The following is an 18,713-nucleotide window of genomic DNA, read 5'->3' as shown; positions in this document are numbered from 1 at the left end:
CTTTTCTTAAGGGGGGTAGCCAAGTGGAAGAATTTATAAGATGAAGTATCATACGTTCTAGTTTGCACAGCGGAAGCGTGGTGGTACTCAAGGATGTAAGAGAGAACTCAGAGTATTAAATAATGAGGTTTGGTTAGAGGGAAGTTTATCCAAGACCAGCAAGATGTTGATAAAGCTACCAGAGAAGCTTTTAAGTTAGTTTGGATCAAGAGACCTCAGCCAAGTGTTTGAAGGAGTCCAAGAGGTCGAAGTAAAACCTAAGTATTAGCTTTGTTAGATTAGGACATGAGCTTTGTATCTACAATAATGCATCTTGAGAAGGTGTGGGACGTGTCCTTATACGAGAAGAAAAGTAGTGGCTTGCTCATTAAGTCAGCTAAGGAAGTGTGAGTTGAACTAACTAACATGTTATCTGGAGCTATTCATTGTGGAGCATGGAAGTACCATCTTCTTGAAAGTAAAAGTGACATCTAGGAGGATCACAAGAATATATAGGACATATTCACTAAGTTGGTCTTGAGCTTGTGATATCCTCGTTGGAATGAGATTGATTATGACTTGGAAAAGTGCTATCACTTCAAGAAGCAAAGTCATAGCCGATGCCCTTAGCAACGGAGAATTGTGCTAAGAAGGTTTGGGTGACACTAAGGATTAAGAGTTGTATTCCTAGTTCAAGCAACTTAACTGGGGTCATTAATGTTTTGAAGATTGGTGGTAGATTCTCTTTCGGACCAAGAAGATAAGGAAGCTTTGTTGAAAGGTGAACATATGAGGAAAGAGAATTATGGCCTAGTGATTAGGGTTACCTAAGAGTTGTTCAAGGTCCCTATCAAAATTTTGGAATTAGTTAGGCAAATTACTTGGAGTAAGGGCAATAGGTATGCAAAGTAAATTGGATCTTTATCAAGACGATGGAACTGCACGAGAAAGTAAAGAAGAATCTAAGGACGGAGTATTCCCATCTCTTAGTCGATGTCTTCCGAATCTCGGGGACAGGATTCTTCTTAAGGGGGTAGAATAGTAACACCCTAAAATTTGCCTCTTTTGAAATAGAGCTAAAATGATTTATTTATGAATTTTTGTGCACATGAAATATAGGAAAATAAAATTTTTCATTAATTTTAAATTCATCATAAGGTAGTAACATGTGTGAGCATACATGCTGTTGCATTTTATTGTGATGAATGGTGTTGATCCAAACTCCAAAGTAATTTGGAACATTTTTGAAAAGGGTTTGAAAATGGCTTTGAAATAAAAGAAAAGAAAGACAAGAAGATTGGAAAAAATAAAAGTATTTTTAAGGTTGTAAAGTTTAACATGGAAAGCCTAACAAAATTGTCCATTTTTATTTGAATAGGGAGGTATATTTGAAATCCATACTTGAATTTGCTTTGAATTTGGCTTAGATTTAAAAATTAGAAATAGAAAAGGATTTGTTTTTGAAAAATCTCCCTTCCTTCCTTTTCAGCGCAACTCTAGGAACCGACCCGGCCTTCTTTCCTCCCCCTTCCCAGCTTGACCTGCTCAGCTCGACCCGTTTGGCGGCCCTACTCACCCCTCCCTTTCTCCTTCCCACTTCTCCTGCATGCAACCCGCTCGCACCGGCCCTAGCTCGTGCTGTGGCCTAGCTAGGCGGCCCACTCTGCTCGGCCTACCCCACGCACCTATGCCAGCATGCGCCCGCCGCTCTCCCCCTTCCCTCACTGTGTCACCGGCCCCATCCATCAACTGCCATCCCCTTCCTTCCTTTCTTCTTCCCTGCCCCTTTCCTTCCTTCGCCCCGCCGATGGCACTACAAGTATGGCAAGCTGCCGGTCCACCGCACCCACATGGAAGGCGACCAAATCTACCCACCTCCCACTCCCCTTCCATCTACGCAGCACCATCCCTTCTATAAAACCCGAGCTCGACCCCCCCCTTCTTCTCTCTTTTCTCCGACCATGACTCGAGCTTGCTCACCACCGCCGCCCCATAGCCCGCTGCTCTGGTGTCTGATCAACGACACCAACGCGCCCATGAGCTTCGTTGTGACACAGCATAGCCATAGGTACCTCCAATTTAACATTTTGGCTTTGTTTTGCCAGAATTCATCTTCACCCATGCATTCTCTCTCTCCAGTTTACTGTCGATGATGAACCGTGCCTCGGAGACCTTCTCGAACGCTGAGACCGTCACTGCTAACCACGTGGTGAGCTTCGCCATCTCCCTATGCCTTCTGTTCATCAAATAGTGCACTAGAACATTGTGTCATAGATCACCATTGCCGTCGGCCATGGCGCCGCCGTGGGATGCCGCTTCGGCTTGTTTCCCCACCTCGGTTTGTAGTCCAGTGTGTTCGCGAAGTCCTATAGTTCATGTTGGTGCTTTCGCTTGGTCTCGGGATGATCTAGAATGCCAACCTGGTGTCTATCGCCGAGCTCGACTCACCGCCGGCAATGGCAAGCTCATCGGAGCCACCGAGGTTGACCCGCACACACCAGCGCCGTCAGATCTAGATGAACAGTCAGGATTAGGTCTTACCGGTTCACTGTGTAATCAGTCCACAGAGAGCCATGGACTCAGGCCCACGGTGCCATGTCAGCGCTGGTCCACACCATGTGGTGCACTGTTCCAATCCGCGCATGCCACACGTCGACCCAGTCAGCAGCCGGGTCAAACCCGCAGTCAAAGCCACACCTTTTTGTAGTTTAGCCCCCACATTTTCAAGTAATTAACCCGTAGTCTGTAGCTGTTCATATTAAATACAATTTATTCCTATTTTTATTTGTTTAAGGTCCCTGTATTTTTCAAAAATAGTACGCACAGTCCAATGAACGTGTAAATTCATATTTTAATTATTTTAATTCAAAAATAAGTTCAGTTTATTTATCGAAATGCCATTGCACCTTATTTCATGCGTAACTTTTGTGTTTTAAGTACGATTTGACCTGTTCGAATTATGTTAGGACCGTATTTATGTTTCCTACGTGTTTATACTACTGTTAGGCATGTTTTCAATATTTAAAATTTATGGGTAGATTTAATCTATTATGTAACTAAAGGAAAACTTGTTTAAATCATAACTTATTCATTTTAACTTTGAAATAGTCCGATCAAGTTGCGTTAGATTCATAATGATGAGATCTATGCAATAGTAATAGTGTTTACTATATTACTATTTTAGAAAAATCATGGTTTAAATCATATCTTGATTAATGATTATGCAACTGGATTTCATAAATAAAATATGATTTGTTTTACTTTAGTTTTATAATTCAAATCTAAAATTGACTTAATTCAATCTATATTATTTATAAAATATCTTATATATATGAATTTATATAGTTAAAATAAATGAAGCCTATAGTTTTCTTTTTCACGTATAAAGCAAATCTCTCGGTAGATGTATCTTTTCACCCGTAGCTCCGATTAGAGTGCTTCTCGCGACTGTGTGTTCGTAGCGATGCGTATAATCGTGTTTCAATCTCTTTTACTTATTTTCTATGATTGGTGTACTGTTCTAATATAGATGCAATTGTATGCTATGCATGTATGTGTATGGATGTTTGTGTGGTGTTCTACGATTACATCTAGTCGATGAGATATACGTGGTGATCCAGAAGAAGAAGAAGGATGTTGAAGATTAAAGCTTACCGAAGGTTTGGTGTGTAAGGCAAGTATAGGATGGGACCATCCTTGATACCTATTCACCATTAATCATTTAATTCATATTGCATGTGTCTACCTTGTTGGCAATAAGGATATCCTAGATATTTGATATCTTGTACCTTGATACCTTTGGGTTATTGCATTGGGTAGTTTTTGGCTAGTGCTTAACTAAACCATGATCTTGTAACTTGACTAATGGTATATGCAATAAACATTAAAACATGACTTTTTAGCAACATGGAAACATGGGGCTGGAGTATTTAGCTACTTTCTAAATGCTTTAGATTCCTCTCCCTAAGGACTTATCTGTAAGCGATCATCCAAGACTTACAGTACAACTGTGAGGGCTATATGGCTCTAGCTTTAGCTCTATATGAGGACCTTTTATAGCTTGTTAGTGGTTACCTTTATGGTGCAAGAGGGTATGTTTCCTTTCCTACTGGGATGTCTGTACCGTGCTGCGTGCCCACGCGTGCCACTCCTGGAGAAGGGCCACATACGCCTAGCGGCCCTAACTTGTTAGACGAACCTTTGAAAGGCTTCATAGTGAACCCTACCGACCTTCCTTGGTAGTGGGTCAAGAGATTAGCTACCTTAGGTGAAAGGGTAAATCATGACTCACAGTGAAAGTGTACAACCTCTGTAGAGTGTAAAACTATTATAACAGCCGTGCTCACGGTCACGAGCGGCCTTGTACCCTTATGGAATAGAGATGATCACTACTAGTTAATTGTACTAATAATTAATTGTTTATGCTATTCATTAATCATGTTTACCTAATCATGTGTTTATGGGATTGATAAATTCTTTGCTACTCAATCGCTTAAAAAGATGACCTATTAAAGCTAATCGCAGTAAACTAGTGTCAGCCATTTTGAGCCTCATGAACCCCATGTTATGTTGCTTCATACGATATGTACTTACGCTTGCTTTACTTTTCTATACTTTGGATAAAAATCCCAGATGGGTACCAGATTGCTGGTTTGGAGGAGTTAGGCTTGTGGTCAACCAGTCAGTCGTCCCTATGGATTTGGAGTCTTTGCCTGAAGATCAGAGTCGACTTTCCGCTGTATATACTCTAAGGTTATATTCCTTTTACTAATACGTTATGTAATAGGTATTGTCTCTTGATATTACCCTTATTTGTGGCTATATGTGAGATTTGACTTCCTGGCTCACATATAGTGTGTATCTGGTTTTGTCTTTAAAACCGGGTGCTACATTGTTAAACCTTAATAAATGTCTAGTTTGTGTGCTGGCAAGTAATTGGCATGTACGGGAATGCATTGCATAATCGCTAAGTAACATAATTGATGATGTTGTGTTGTGGAAATGAATTTTTATGCCTCTGTTTTATTGTATGAATGTAAATTCTCTCTAATAAATTTAGTTTGTCATAATTATATAATTCCTCTACAATTTTTCTGACATCATCAATAATTACTTGTGGTTGTAATTCTGTAGATGATGTGCACTCATAGGGGAGCTGGTGGAGATGATGCAGGGTGGTAGTGGTTCGCGTGTTAATGATAATAAGGACCTCCCACTACCACTGCATCCCACGCCAACAAAGATGATGACCTAGCTCATGGAAACCCAATGTTCCATGGGAGAAGTGTTGCATGGTCTTGCGTAGAATGCTGGCCATGGACGAGGAAGGGACCAATGCCAAGGGCCTAAACCTAACTAGTTCGACAATTTTAAGGACTTTCTTGACACCAAGCCTCCTATCTTTAAGGAAGCAGAGGAGCCATTGCAGGCAGATGAATGGCTAAATACAATTGAAGAGAAGTTCCATCTCTTAAGGGTCACAGAGCACCTGAAGGCAGAGTATGCATCACACCAGCTGCAAGGGCCTATAGGCATTTGGTGGAGTCATCATCAATCCACTTTGCCTGAGAATGCTCAAATTACCTAGAACTAGTTTAAGGCTACATTTAGGGGACATTATATTCCCCGGGTCATATGAATAGAATGCTCAAACATACAGAATTCGTGAAGCTGACACAAGGTACCAAGAGCCTAACTGAGTATCTGCATGCCTTTAACAATTTGTCAAGGTATGCCACAGAGTTTGTTGACACTAATGCAAAGAAGATTGCTAGCTTCAAGAGGGGGCTTAGTCCGAAGTTGATGAAGACTCTAGCTAACAGCAAGTGTGCCACTTTCAATGAGTTTGTTAGTGATGCTTTAACTCAGGAGAATAAGAACAACATCTATTCAGCATCTAAGAGTTGTAATAGAGCTTATGAAGCAGGTGCATCTCAGTCAAAAGCTTCTACTGCTACGAGACCTCAGTTCTGCCCACCTGCTCCAAAGTATAGACCACCTTAGAAGAAGGTACATACCAGTCAGACCTAGAAAGTGTATCACAAGGCCTTTTCTGTTGCTTTACCAAAGGCTAGCACAAGACAAGGAAGCTCTAGTGTTATGCTAGAACTACAACAAGCCTAGCCATTGGGCAAGAAATTGCCCCTATCCCAAGAAGAACAACAACTAGAAGCAGGGTAATCCAAATGCATGTTAGGGACACATGTAGGATACCACCCTAGAAGAGATCCCTTTAGGTGAAGTTGTCACTGCGGCTATGTTTCTTGAGAACCAACACCCCACAGTTGTTTTATTTGACTCTAGAGCTTCACATTCATTTATGAGTCAAATATTTGCATCCAAGCATGATCAAAGGGTAGTTATGTTAGATAAGGGTGGTTATTACATAAGTGCAACCAAAAATAATATCTCTACCAACCTGATAGTTAGAGATGTGCGCATCTCAATAAGCAACCGAGAGTATACCTCAAATCTTGTAGTATTGCTAGGGTTGGGGATAGATGTAATCTTGGGTATAAAATGGATGAGTGGCTATGGAGTTCTCATTAACACTTCAGTCTAGGACCATCATGTTGAGGGAACCCTAGAGTAACAATGCTTTCCTAGTGCCACTTCCTAGAAGTTTTGATCTCCTAAACTTAGCATGTGCTATTTAGACCACAACCCTCCTTGATATTTCTATGGTATGTGAGTTTTTCGGATGTGTTTCTAGATGAATTGTCTGGGTTGCCACCTGAATAGGGATGTAGAGTTTAAGATTGAGTTATTACCAGGTACATCACCCATCTCTTGGAGGCCATATAGAATGCCACCAAATGAGCTAGCCGAACTTAAGGTTCAATTGCAAGGGCTTTTAGAGAAAGGTCTCATTCGACCTAGCTCATCTTGGTGGGGTTGTCCTGCTTTATTTGTGAAGAAGAAAGACAAATCCTTATGGATGTGTGTGGACTACTGACCACTTAATACCACAACGGTCAAGAACAAGTATCATTTGCCTCAAATTGATATCTTGTTTGATGAGTTGTCAAGGGCTAAGATGTTCTCCAAGATGGATTTGAGATCTGGTTACCATCAAATTAAGATTAGGCTAGGAGATATACCTAAGACTGCTTTCTCCACTAGGTATGGCCTGTATGAGTATTTGGTCATGTCTTTTGGGCTGACAAATGCTCCTACATATTTCATGTATCTGATGAATTCAGTGTTCAAGCCTGAGCTGGACAAGTTCATGGTTGTGTTCATCGAATGACATTCTGATCTATTCAGAAAATGAGGAGGATCACACTAGAGCACCTAAGAGTTGTTCTAACTAGGCTAAGAGAACATACGTTGTATGCTAAGTTTAGCAAGTGTGAGTTTTGGCTTTGGAAGGTACCTTTTCTAGGGCATGTGCTGTTAGAAAATGGGATCTCCATAGCCCCTCTAATGTGTAAGAAGTTATGGATTGGAAGGCCCCAACTTCAGTTCACTAAGTTCAGAGGTTTCTTGGTTTAGCAGGTTACTACCGTCGGTTAATTCTGGACTTCTCCAAAATTGCTAAGCTAATGACAAGATTGCTTTAGAAAGATGAGAAGTTTGTGTGGAATCTAGAGTGTGAAGCTGCTTTTCACACTTTATAGACTTTATTGACTTCAGCTCCTATTTTGGTACAACCTAATATCGAGAAACCTTTTGATGTGTTTTGTGATGCATCAGGTATCGGTTTGAGATATGTTCTTATGCAGGAAGGCCAAGTCATTGCTTATGCCTCTCATCAGCTACAGAAGCATGAAGTCAATTACCCAATCCATGACTTGGAATTAGCAGCGATTGTCCATGCATTGAAGATTTGGACACACTTTTGCTTGCAATGTGTGTCATATTTACACAGATCATAAGAGTCTTAAGTATATCTTCATTCAACCCAAATTGAATATGAGACAGAAGATGGCTAGAATTGATCAAAGATTACAATTTAGAAGTATATTATCATCCTAGCAAAGTGAATGTTGTTGCAGACGCTTTGAGCAGAAAGTCTCATTGCAATTCTATGTTAGAAGATGGCTTCAATTTGTTACATCCTACTATGTTGCATAATATTATGTTCAGTTGTTCTCTTGAGAGCAAGATCATAGAGCTTCAGAAGACCGAATCCGAGCATGTTCCACATCAAAAGAAAGATGAAAGAGCAAGAGACTAAGCATTTCAGGATAGATGAGAATGGTATTCTATGGTTTAAAGATAGATTGGTAGTGCCGAAGGATAAGGAACTTAGGAACTAGATCTTAGGTGAGGCTCACTCTTCTAAATTGTCCATTCATACGGGTAGTAGTAAAATGTATTAGGACTTAAAGAGCCATTTTCGGTGGACCAAAATGAAGAAGGAAATTGCTGCTTATGTTGCTAAATGTGATAATTGTTGCCGAGTCATGGCTGTTCATTTGAAACCAGCTGGACTACTTGAACCACTGTCTGTTCCAGGATTTAAGTGGGAAGAAGTTAGCATGGATTTTATTGTTGACTTCCACCTACTCATAAGAATTTTGATTCCATATGGGTGATTATGGATCGCATAACTAAGTCTTCACATTTCATTCTAGTCAGAACCAACTATCGACCGCATGAGTATGCTAAGTTGTATTTCTCCCACATAGTATGTCTACATGGCATGCCAAGAACCATTGTGTCTATAGAGGGCCTTAGTTCACTGCTCATTTTTGGGAACATTTGCACAAGATATAGGCACCAACTTAGTCAGAAGTTCTGCCTATCACCCTCAGACCTCTGGTCAAACTGAATGTGTAAATCAAATATTAGAAGACATGTTGAGGGCTTGTGTCATCTCTTCAAAGGGTTCATGGGAAAAGTGGTTACCTTTAGCTGAGTTTTCCTACAATAATAGTTATCAAGATAGTATTAAGATGGCTTCTTTTGAAGCTTTGTATGGCCATAAATGTAGAACTCTTTTGAACTGGGTTGAACCCGGAGAAAGAAGATACTATGGTATTGATTTTTTCAAAGAGGCTGAAGAGCAGGTGCATATCATTCAACAACATATAGAAGCTGCTCAATCAAGACAGAAGAGTTATGTGGACAAGATAAGAAGACCCATTGAATTTGAAGTAGGTGATTATGTATACCTAAAAGTGTCACCAATGAAAAAGGTACAATGGTTTGGGGTAAAAAGAAAGCTTGCACCTAGATATGTAGGTCCATATCCAATCATTGAGAAAAGCAGAAGAGTAGCCTACAAGATCTAATTACCTCTAGAAATGAGGGCTATCTTGAACATTTTTCATGTATCCCAATTAAAGAAATGCTTACGTTCTTCAGAAGAAAGAGTGGAGGTTAGAGATATCAAGTTGAAATTGGATCTAGGCTATGAAGAGAAGCTAGTGCAAATCATAGATAGCAAGGATAGAGTAACTCAAAATCGTGTGATCAAGTTTCACAAAGTGATGTGAAATAATCATAGTGAGCAAGATGCTACGTGGGAATAGGAAGATTATTTACGTGAGGTTTATCCAACTTTCTATGAAAAATGGTCGGTCTTTCGAATCTTGGGATGAGATTTCTATAAGGGGAGGGGTTGTAACACCCTAGGTGTTAGGCTTGCACTTTTGCACTTGCATTGCATGAGCATAAGCATCATTCATTCATATATGAGCATAAACATATGAAACATTCATATGAAACATACATTTGTTATTCTATGTTGCAACGTGTGTATGCTTTATAGTCATGCTTGTTAAGGCAAGTGGTTGATGTTGATCACTAAAACACCTTAGACACACTTAGGATGGTACTTGGAATAGGTTTGGTATTCATGACATGGACCAAAATAGCCCCCAAGTCATAGTTATTCTAGAAACCCCAATTTTCATGATCCTACTTTGACCAAAGTTGAACTATAGCATAGAATGTTTGCATGGCAGTGCACCCTTAAGAAAAGTTGTAGTACTCGACTAGAGTAACAACTTTCATTTTTGGGCCAAGACCTAATTTAGTCCATAGCATGCTCAAAAATAGGTCACAAGTGGCAAGAAAATACTATTTTGGGAACTTAGAAATTTTCTGTCTTGGAATGACTTTCAGTTTCATCCTACTCCTCTTTGATGCATTGCAGTTTGAAAACCATGATGATCTTGACCAAACACATAGAAGCAAAGTTGGACTTTGCATGTAGCTCTACAATTTTTACTAAGGAAATTTTTGCTAAATAGCCATGGATTAGGTGGACTGATCGCTTGAACTTGCTTCGTCAGTCAGGTTCAGTGGTGTCTGAACCGGCACCATGTGCCCGTGTCATGGCCGACCGGCGTTAGTCCGTGGCCACCGCATGGAGGCTGTCCACTAGTGTTGGGCCCATGCGTCAGGCCAGGGTGGGCAGCAAAACCATGTGGCGTCGCTGCTCTCTCTCACTCGCGCTCACTCCCTCACTCTCATTGCGCCCAAGTGAAACCGATCGCCATCACAATTGCCACCGACCTCCACCGCACTCGCTCGCTGCCACCGTAGTGCCATTGTCTAATTGCTCATGCACACCGCTTGGCCATCACCTTCTCCACCTTCCTGAGTAGCCAGCGCTAATAGATGAGCACCGGTAAGGCCACATTGTCATGCCACCATCGCTTGCCATGGCCATTATGCGCCGCCGAGCATGTGTGATAGAACCGCCCAATTTATATAAGATCAAGTATGGTTGTTCCCACTAACATGTTGACACACACATACTTTCACTCATATAAACCCGGTAGTTCCGCCGAGTGTCATGAAGGACCTCGGTAAATCAACATCACAACCAAGATCTCTTGATTAAGCAAATACACATCACATATGCAGAGTTGCAGTGAAAATAATATTACAAATGGATTCACAAATAATAGTAAAAGTTTGGGTTTCAAAACCGATTATTGAAACCAAAATAGCTTTCAAATGATTACATTCATATAAGTTCTAAATACATTGCTAGCATAAGTGGCATCCTCAGACAAAAGCATATAGATGAGAACTAAATATAGAGTCACCGAGCCCACCGGCAGGTTATCCACCATCTTCAATAGGCCGAGAACTTCACCTACAACATGGTGGGATAAACCCTGAGTACTCAAATGTACTCAGCTAGACTTATCCATCATAAACCAGAAATAAAGTGACACAAAGGATTATGTAAGGCTTTATCAGTGGATCTTGCTAGACAACCTCTTTGCATAAAAGCTTGAGTAATCATTAGCATTATTAACATGTACTAGCAGTGACTTTTAGCCATTTCCTACCATCTATATTAGCACCTATACTAATCAATCACTTGATTAAGTTGCAAACAATAATAACCATATCAGGTATTTCATGGCTCATTATTATCATTAACATCATCATCATTTAACCATATCTTTAAATTTAGTGAATCTACGTTGTCGCTGCTTAGTCAAGTTCTCACTATCCAGGAGAGACGGTGATTTGAATCGATTCATATCCAGCTGGAGGGGTATTCCTAACACAAACCCTGCTTCCCCCGTCAGGGTCACAAATAAGTCACCATTGGTACAATTCAGGAGTCGTGGGTACAATCAATGCCACAAAATTAGAGAACCACTCTGCCATGAGTGCTCGGTAACTTAACCCACCCTTGGACTTACGCTAATGGCTCTCCACACATCCTTACTACCATCCTAGATTGCGACCAACTGCTCGTGATCCTAGCCTGAGTCGAGCTACTAGGCTTCATGGTCGGAACGACTTATCCGGCCAGCTAAGTGTTAGGTTGCGTTCAACATGACATGAGGACGTACAGCAAATTGGTCCTTAAATGACATAGATGGGGATAGATTCACACCCAAGACCTCCATGCCTTGTTGCTGCACTACCGTCATCCTGTCCGATCTCTTTTCATTATTAACACATGGTTCTTTTCCATGATAGCAAATATAGCCAACCATGACCAGAGCTCATCCTACATCTCGCAAGTGACAGGAAATCACCCGACTTCTACTGGTCTAAGCATAGCTAAGCATCATTCGATCTACACTTAATTAGGATTCATAGGATTTTATCTGGACAAGGTAAGGATATAATGCAACAATTGGTTCCAACCAATTACCATACTTAATGCATCATCAACAATAAAAGATACTCAAGATATTTGTAAAAGCATGGGAGACTTAGAATGCTTTGGGGCTTGCCTAGAATCCAACACTAGGTTAGTGTTTGTTAGACGACGCTCGCTAAGTCCTTCCATCTTTGGGATAGGTTCACCATGCACCTTCTTCGGGTTCGGCTCCAACATCCCATTCGGCACGCGGTTCATCTAGCGTACCTAATTGAGATACACGATGCAAGTACATGAATGTAGGGGAATGGTAATAAAAGATGCATCACATAAAAACATTCAAGACAAGCACAAGGCTACACCACATGACATGAGTACTTAGAGAGATAGCTATTCACATCAAGTCCAACATAGAGATAGCAAGTACATCAAGCATGTCATATTAGTTTACTTTAGTTCTATTCAAATAACTTTAACTTACCAAGTTTAGACAACCTAATATATAATTGCTCATCTTTAGTTAAGGACCTAGCACCTAAACAATCAACAAGAACAATGCTACAAAGCATTCAAACAAGCATTCATATTTTAGCCAAACTGGGACTATACAGCAGCATAGTAAACTGATAATAACTGGAGATTTAAAACTCCAAATGACATGAAACAAAACAATTTGAAAAAATTATGAAATTGTATACAATTCATATTTAATCATCCCAGCATGATTCCCAAGTTAAAAGGGTCAAACAGTCACATTTATCAAATCTGGTCCAGAAATTCCAGAGAACTACAATGTCTGAAGACCAACTTAGAACAGTCATAACTCACAAAATATTTGGCCAAATGCCATGCAAATTTAACACAAGATGTTTAAGTGAGTTATCTACAACTTTATTATTATCATCTTAAGATGATTCTATAGATAACAAGGCCAATTAATCCAATAAATGCATCTCTATCTAAAACATGGATAGAAAATGACATGCCACTTTAAACAGCTATAAATGGAGTTATATATGACCAATAAATGTAGTTCTAGACTTTTTAGAAAGCTTAGCAAATCTTAAACAACTTTGTTGTAAACACCTAAAGCTAATTCTACTATTAAGAAGGTCCCACAATAAGAACAAGGAAACCCCCTTTGGGTTTGGGCAGAAACAGCCACAGAGATTTAAGCAAGTATAACTCAAGATCTACTTAACTAAAAATCATGATATTCAGCTTTTTGAAATGCTTAATAAAAGTAATACAACTCTTGTATTATCATAAAGTCATGATTCATAACTTAACTAAGCCAATTAATTCAAACATGCAGGACTATTCAGAATAGGAGCAAAGCAATACAGGTAATTTGTTATTTTTATAGATCTTAAACTATCAAGCCTAAAATATTGAAATTTTTACCAGACTTCAAGAATAACCTTAGTAGAACTCCACAAAAATTTAACAATTATTTGAGTAAAACAACTGCAGTTATGAAAAAGACAAGACACAACTAGTATCAAAAACCTAACTGTATAAATCTATTTTTACAGAAATATATTTAAACTAAAGCATGACATATTATAGATCTACTGCATAGATAATTTCATAAGGATTCCAAAAAGTCCTCATTTACTATTTTACAATTTTTCTACTAATTACTATGAATTTTCAAAGTCGATAATCCAAATCTGTCAAAATCAAAAGAAAAGGAATGTAAATCTTGCATCAGGGACCCTGCAGTTTTTAGAAATTAAACACGAACAAAAATATCCTTTCTGGCACTATTCAATTGAGTCATGGCTTCGCACCTAGAGCCTCAAACTTCTTCTAATTCATGCCCGTGGTCCTTCTTAGCTTCCACAACAGAGAGCAGGGGAAGATGGCTGGCTCGGGATGGTCAAGCTCACCGGTGGTGAGTGGCGGTGCTGGGGGTGTGCGCACGCTCCTGGAGGATCCCACGCGGCTGGCCAAGGGGCACAACTATGGCAGAACCTCCAAAGGAATCGGGCCCATGTGCACCTATCATTGTCTTAATAGACCTCGGATAGCGTTCACGAGTTCCCAACAACTCAACAGGTCTGTCGGGTGTCCTCGGGCAACCCGAATCATCCACGATTCTCTTTTCAAACAGGATCCCAATCATAGACATTGCAGATTACAACAGGGGGTTGTAACACCCTAGGTGTTAGGCTTGCACTTTTGCACTTGCATTGCATGAGCATAAGCATCATTCATTCATATATGAGCATAAACATATGAAACATTCATATGAAACATACATTTGTTATTCTATGTTGCAACGTGTGTATGCTTTATAGTCATGCTTGTTAAGGCAAGTGGTTGATGTTGATCACTAAAACACCTTAGACACACTTAGGATGGTACTTGGAACAGGTTTGGTATTCATGACATGGACCAAAATAGCCCCCAAGTCATAGTTATTCTAGAAACCCCAATTTTCATGATCCTACTTTGACCAAAGTTGAACTATAGCATAGAATGTTTGCATGGCAGTGCACCCTTAAGAAAAGTTGTAGTACTCGACTAGAGTAACAACTTTCATTTTTGGGCCAAGACCTAATTTAGTCCATAGCATGCTCAAAAATAGGTCACAAGTGGCAAGAAAATACTATTTTGGGAACTTAGAAATTTTCTGTCTTGGAATGACTTTCAGTTTCATCCTACTCCTCTTTGATGCATTGCAGTTTGAAAACCATGGTGATCTTGACCAAACACATAGAAGCAAAGTTGGACTTTGCATGTAGCTCTACAATTTTTACTAAGGAAATTTTTGCTAAATAGCCATGGATTAGGTGGACTGATCGCTTGAACTTGCTTCGTCAGTCAGGTTCAGTGGTGTCTGAACCGGCACCATGTGCCCGTGTCATGGCCGACCGGCGTTAGTCCGTGGCCACCGCATGGAGGCTGTCCACTGGTGTTGGGCCCATGCGTCAGGCCAGGGTGGGCAGCAAAACCATGTGGCGTCGCTGCTCTCTCTCACTCGCGCTCACTCCCTCACTCTCATTGCGCCCAAGTGAAACCGATCGCCATCACAATTGCCACCGACCTCCACCGCACTCGCTCGCTGCCACCGTAGTGCCATTGTCTAATTGCTCATGCACACCGCTTGGCCATCACCTTCTCCACCTTCCTGAGTAGCCAGCGCTAATAGATGAGCACCGGTAAGGCCACATTGTCATGCCACCATCGCTGCCATGGCCATTATGCGCCGCCGAGCATGTGTGACAGAACCGCCCAATTTATATAAGATCAAGTATGGTTGTTCCCACTAACATGTTGACACACACATACTTTCACTCATATAAACCCGGTAGTCCGCCGAGTGTCATGAAGGACCTCGGTAAATCAACATCACAACCAAGATCTCTTGATTAAGCAAATACACATCACATATGCAGAGTTGCAGTGAAAATAATATTACAAATGGATTCACAAATAATAGTAAAAGTTTGGGTTTCAAAACCGATTATTGAAACCAAAATAGCTTTCAAATGATTACATTCATATAAGTTCTAAATACATTGCTAGCATAAGTGGCATCCTCAGACAAAAGCATATAGATGAGAACTAAATATAGAGTCACCGAGCCCACCGGCGGTTATCCACCATCTTCAATAGGCCGAGAACTTCACCTACAACATGGTGGGATAAACCCTGAGTACTCAAATGTACTCAGCTAGACTTATCCATCATAAACCAGAAATAAAGTGACACAAAGGATTATGTAAGGCTTTATCAGTGGATCTTGCTAGACAACCTCTTTGCATAAAAGCTTGAGTAATCATTAGCATTATTAACATGTACTAGCAGTGACTTTTAGCCATTTCCTACCATCTATATTAGCACCTATACTAATCAATCACTTGATTAAGTTGCAAACAATAATAACCATATCAGGTATTTCATGGCTCATTATTATCATTAACATCATCATCATTTAACCATATCTTTAAATTTAGTGAATCTACGTTGTCGCTGCTTAGTCAAGTTCTCACTATCCAGGAGAGACGGTGATTTGAATCGATTCATATCCAGCTGGAGGGGTATTCCTAACACAAACCCTGCTTCCCCCGTCAGGGTCACAAATAAGTCACCATTGGTACAATTCAGGAGTCGTGGGTACAATCAATGCCACAAAATTAGAGAACCACTCTGCCATGAGTGCTCGGTAACTTAACCCACCCTTGGACTTACGCTAATGGCTCTCCACACATCCTTACTACCATCCAGATTGCGACCAACTGCTCGTGATCCTAGCCTGAGTCGAGCTACTAGGCTTCATGGTCGGAACGACTTATCCGGCCAGCTAAGTGTTAGGTTGCGTTCAACATGACATGAGGACGTACAGCAAATTGGTCCTTAAATGACATAGATGGGGATAGATTCACACCCAAGACCTCCATGCCTTGTTGCTGCACTACCGTCATCCTGTCCGATCTCTTTTCATTATTAACACATGGTTCTTTTCCATGATAGCAAATATAGCCAACCATGACCAGAGCTCATCCTACATCTCGCAAGTGACAGGAAATCACCCGACTTCTACTGGTCTAAGCATAGCTAAGCATCATTCGATCTACACTTAATTAGGATTCATAGGATTTTATCTGGACAAGGTAAGGATATAATGCAACAATTGGTTCCAACCAATTACCATACTTAATGCATCATCAACAATAAAAGATACTCAAGATATTTGTAAAAGCATGGGAGACTTAGAATGCTTTGGGGCTTGCCTAGAATCCAACACTAGGTTAGTGTTTGTTAGACGACGCTCGCTAAGTCCTTCCATCTTTGGGATAGGTTCACCATGCACCTTCTTCGGGTTCGGCTCCAACATCCCATTCGGCACGCGGTTCATCTAGCGTACCTAATTGAGATACACGATGCAAGTACATGAATGTAGGGGAATGGTAATAAAAGATGCATCACATAAAAACATTCAAGACAAGCACAAGGCTACACCACATGACATGAGTACTTAGAGAGATAGCTATTCACATCAAGTCCAACATAGAGATAGCAAGTACATCAAGCATGTCATATTAGTTTACTTTAGTTCTATTCAAATAACTTTAACTTACCAAGTTTAGACAACCTAATATATAATTGCTCATCTTTAGTTAAGGACCTAGCACCTAAACAATCAACAAGAACAATGCTACAAAGCATTCAAACAAGCATTCATATTTTAGCCAAACTGGGACTATACAGCAGCATAGTAAACTGATAATAACTGGAGATTTAAAACTCCAAATGACATGAAACAAAACAATTTGAAAAAATTATGAAATTGTATACAATTCATATTTAATCATCCCAGCATGATTCCCAAGTTAAAAGGGTCAAACAGTCACATTTATCAAATCTGGTCCAGAAATTCCAGAGAACTACAATGTCTGAAGACCAACTTAGAACAGTCATAACTCACAAAATATTTGGCCAAATGCCATGCAAATTTAACACAAGATGTTTAAGTGAGTTATCTACAACTTTATTATTATCATCTTAAGATGATTCTATAGATAACAAGGCCAATTAATCCAATAAATGCATCTCTATCTAAAACATGGATAGAAAATGACATGCCACTTTAAACAGCTATAAATGGAGTTATATATGACCAATAAATGTAGTTCTAGACTTTTTAGAAAGCTTAGCAAATCTTAAACAACTTTGTTGTAAACACCTAAAGCTAATTCTACTATTAAGAAGGTCCCACAATAAGAACAAGGAAACCCCCTTTGGGTTTGGGCAGAAACAGCCACAGAGATTTAAGCAAGTATAACTCAAGATCTACTTAACTAAAAATCATGATATTCAGCTTTTTGAAATGCTTAATAAAAGTAATACAACTCTTGTATTATCATAAAGTCATGATTCATAACTTAACTAAGCCAATTAATTCAAACATGCAGGACTATTCAGAATAGGAGCAAAGCAATACAGGTAATTTGTTATTTTTATAGATCTTAAACTATCAAGCCTAAAATATTGAAATTTTTACCAGACTTCAAGAATAACCTTAGTAGAACTCCACAAAAATTTAACAATTATTTGAGTAAAACAACTGCAGTTATGAAAAAGACAAGACACAACTAGTATCAAAAACCTAACTGTATAAATCTATTTTTACAGAAATATATTTAAACTAAAGCATGACATATTATAGATCTACTGCATAGATAATTTCATAAGGATTCCAAAAAGTCCTCATTTACTATTTTACAATTTTTCTACTAATTACTATGAATTTTCAAAGTCGATAATCCAAATCTGTCAAAATCAAAAGAAAAGGAATGTAAATCTTGCATCAGGGACCCTGCAGTTTTTAGAAATTAAACACGAACAAAAATATCCTTTCTGGCACTATTCAATTGAGTCATGGCTTCGCACCTAGAGCCTCAAACTTCTTCTAATTCATGCCCGTGGTCCTTCTTAGCTTCCACAACAGAGAGCAGGGGAAGATGGCTGGCTCGGGATGGTCAAGCTCACCGGTGGTGAGTGGCGGTGCTGGGGGTGTGCGCACGCTCCTGGAGGATCCCACGCGGCTGGCCAAGGGGCACAACTATGGCAGAACCTCCAAAGGAATCGGGCCCATGTGCACCTATCATTGTCTTAATAGACCTCGGATAGCGTTCACGAGTTCCCAACAACTCAACAGGTCTGTCGGGTGTCCTCGGGCAACCCGAATCATCCA

Source organism: Miscanthus floridulus, chromosome 12 (assembly GCF_019320115.1).
Source record: "Miscanthus floridulus cultivar M001 chromosome 12, ASM1932011v1, whole genome shotgun sequence".
Taxonomy (NCBI): domain Eukaryota; kingdom Viridiplantae; phylum Streptophyta; class Magnoliopsida; order Poales; family Poaceae; genus Miscanthus; species Miscanthus floridulus.
Note: the sequence above shows the minus strand (reverse complement) of the source record.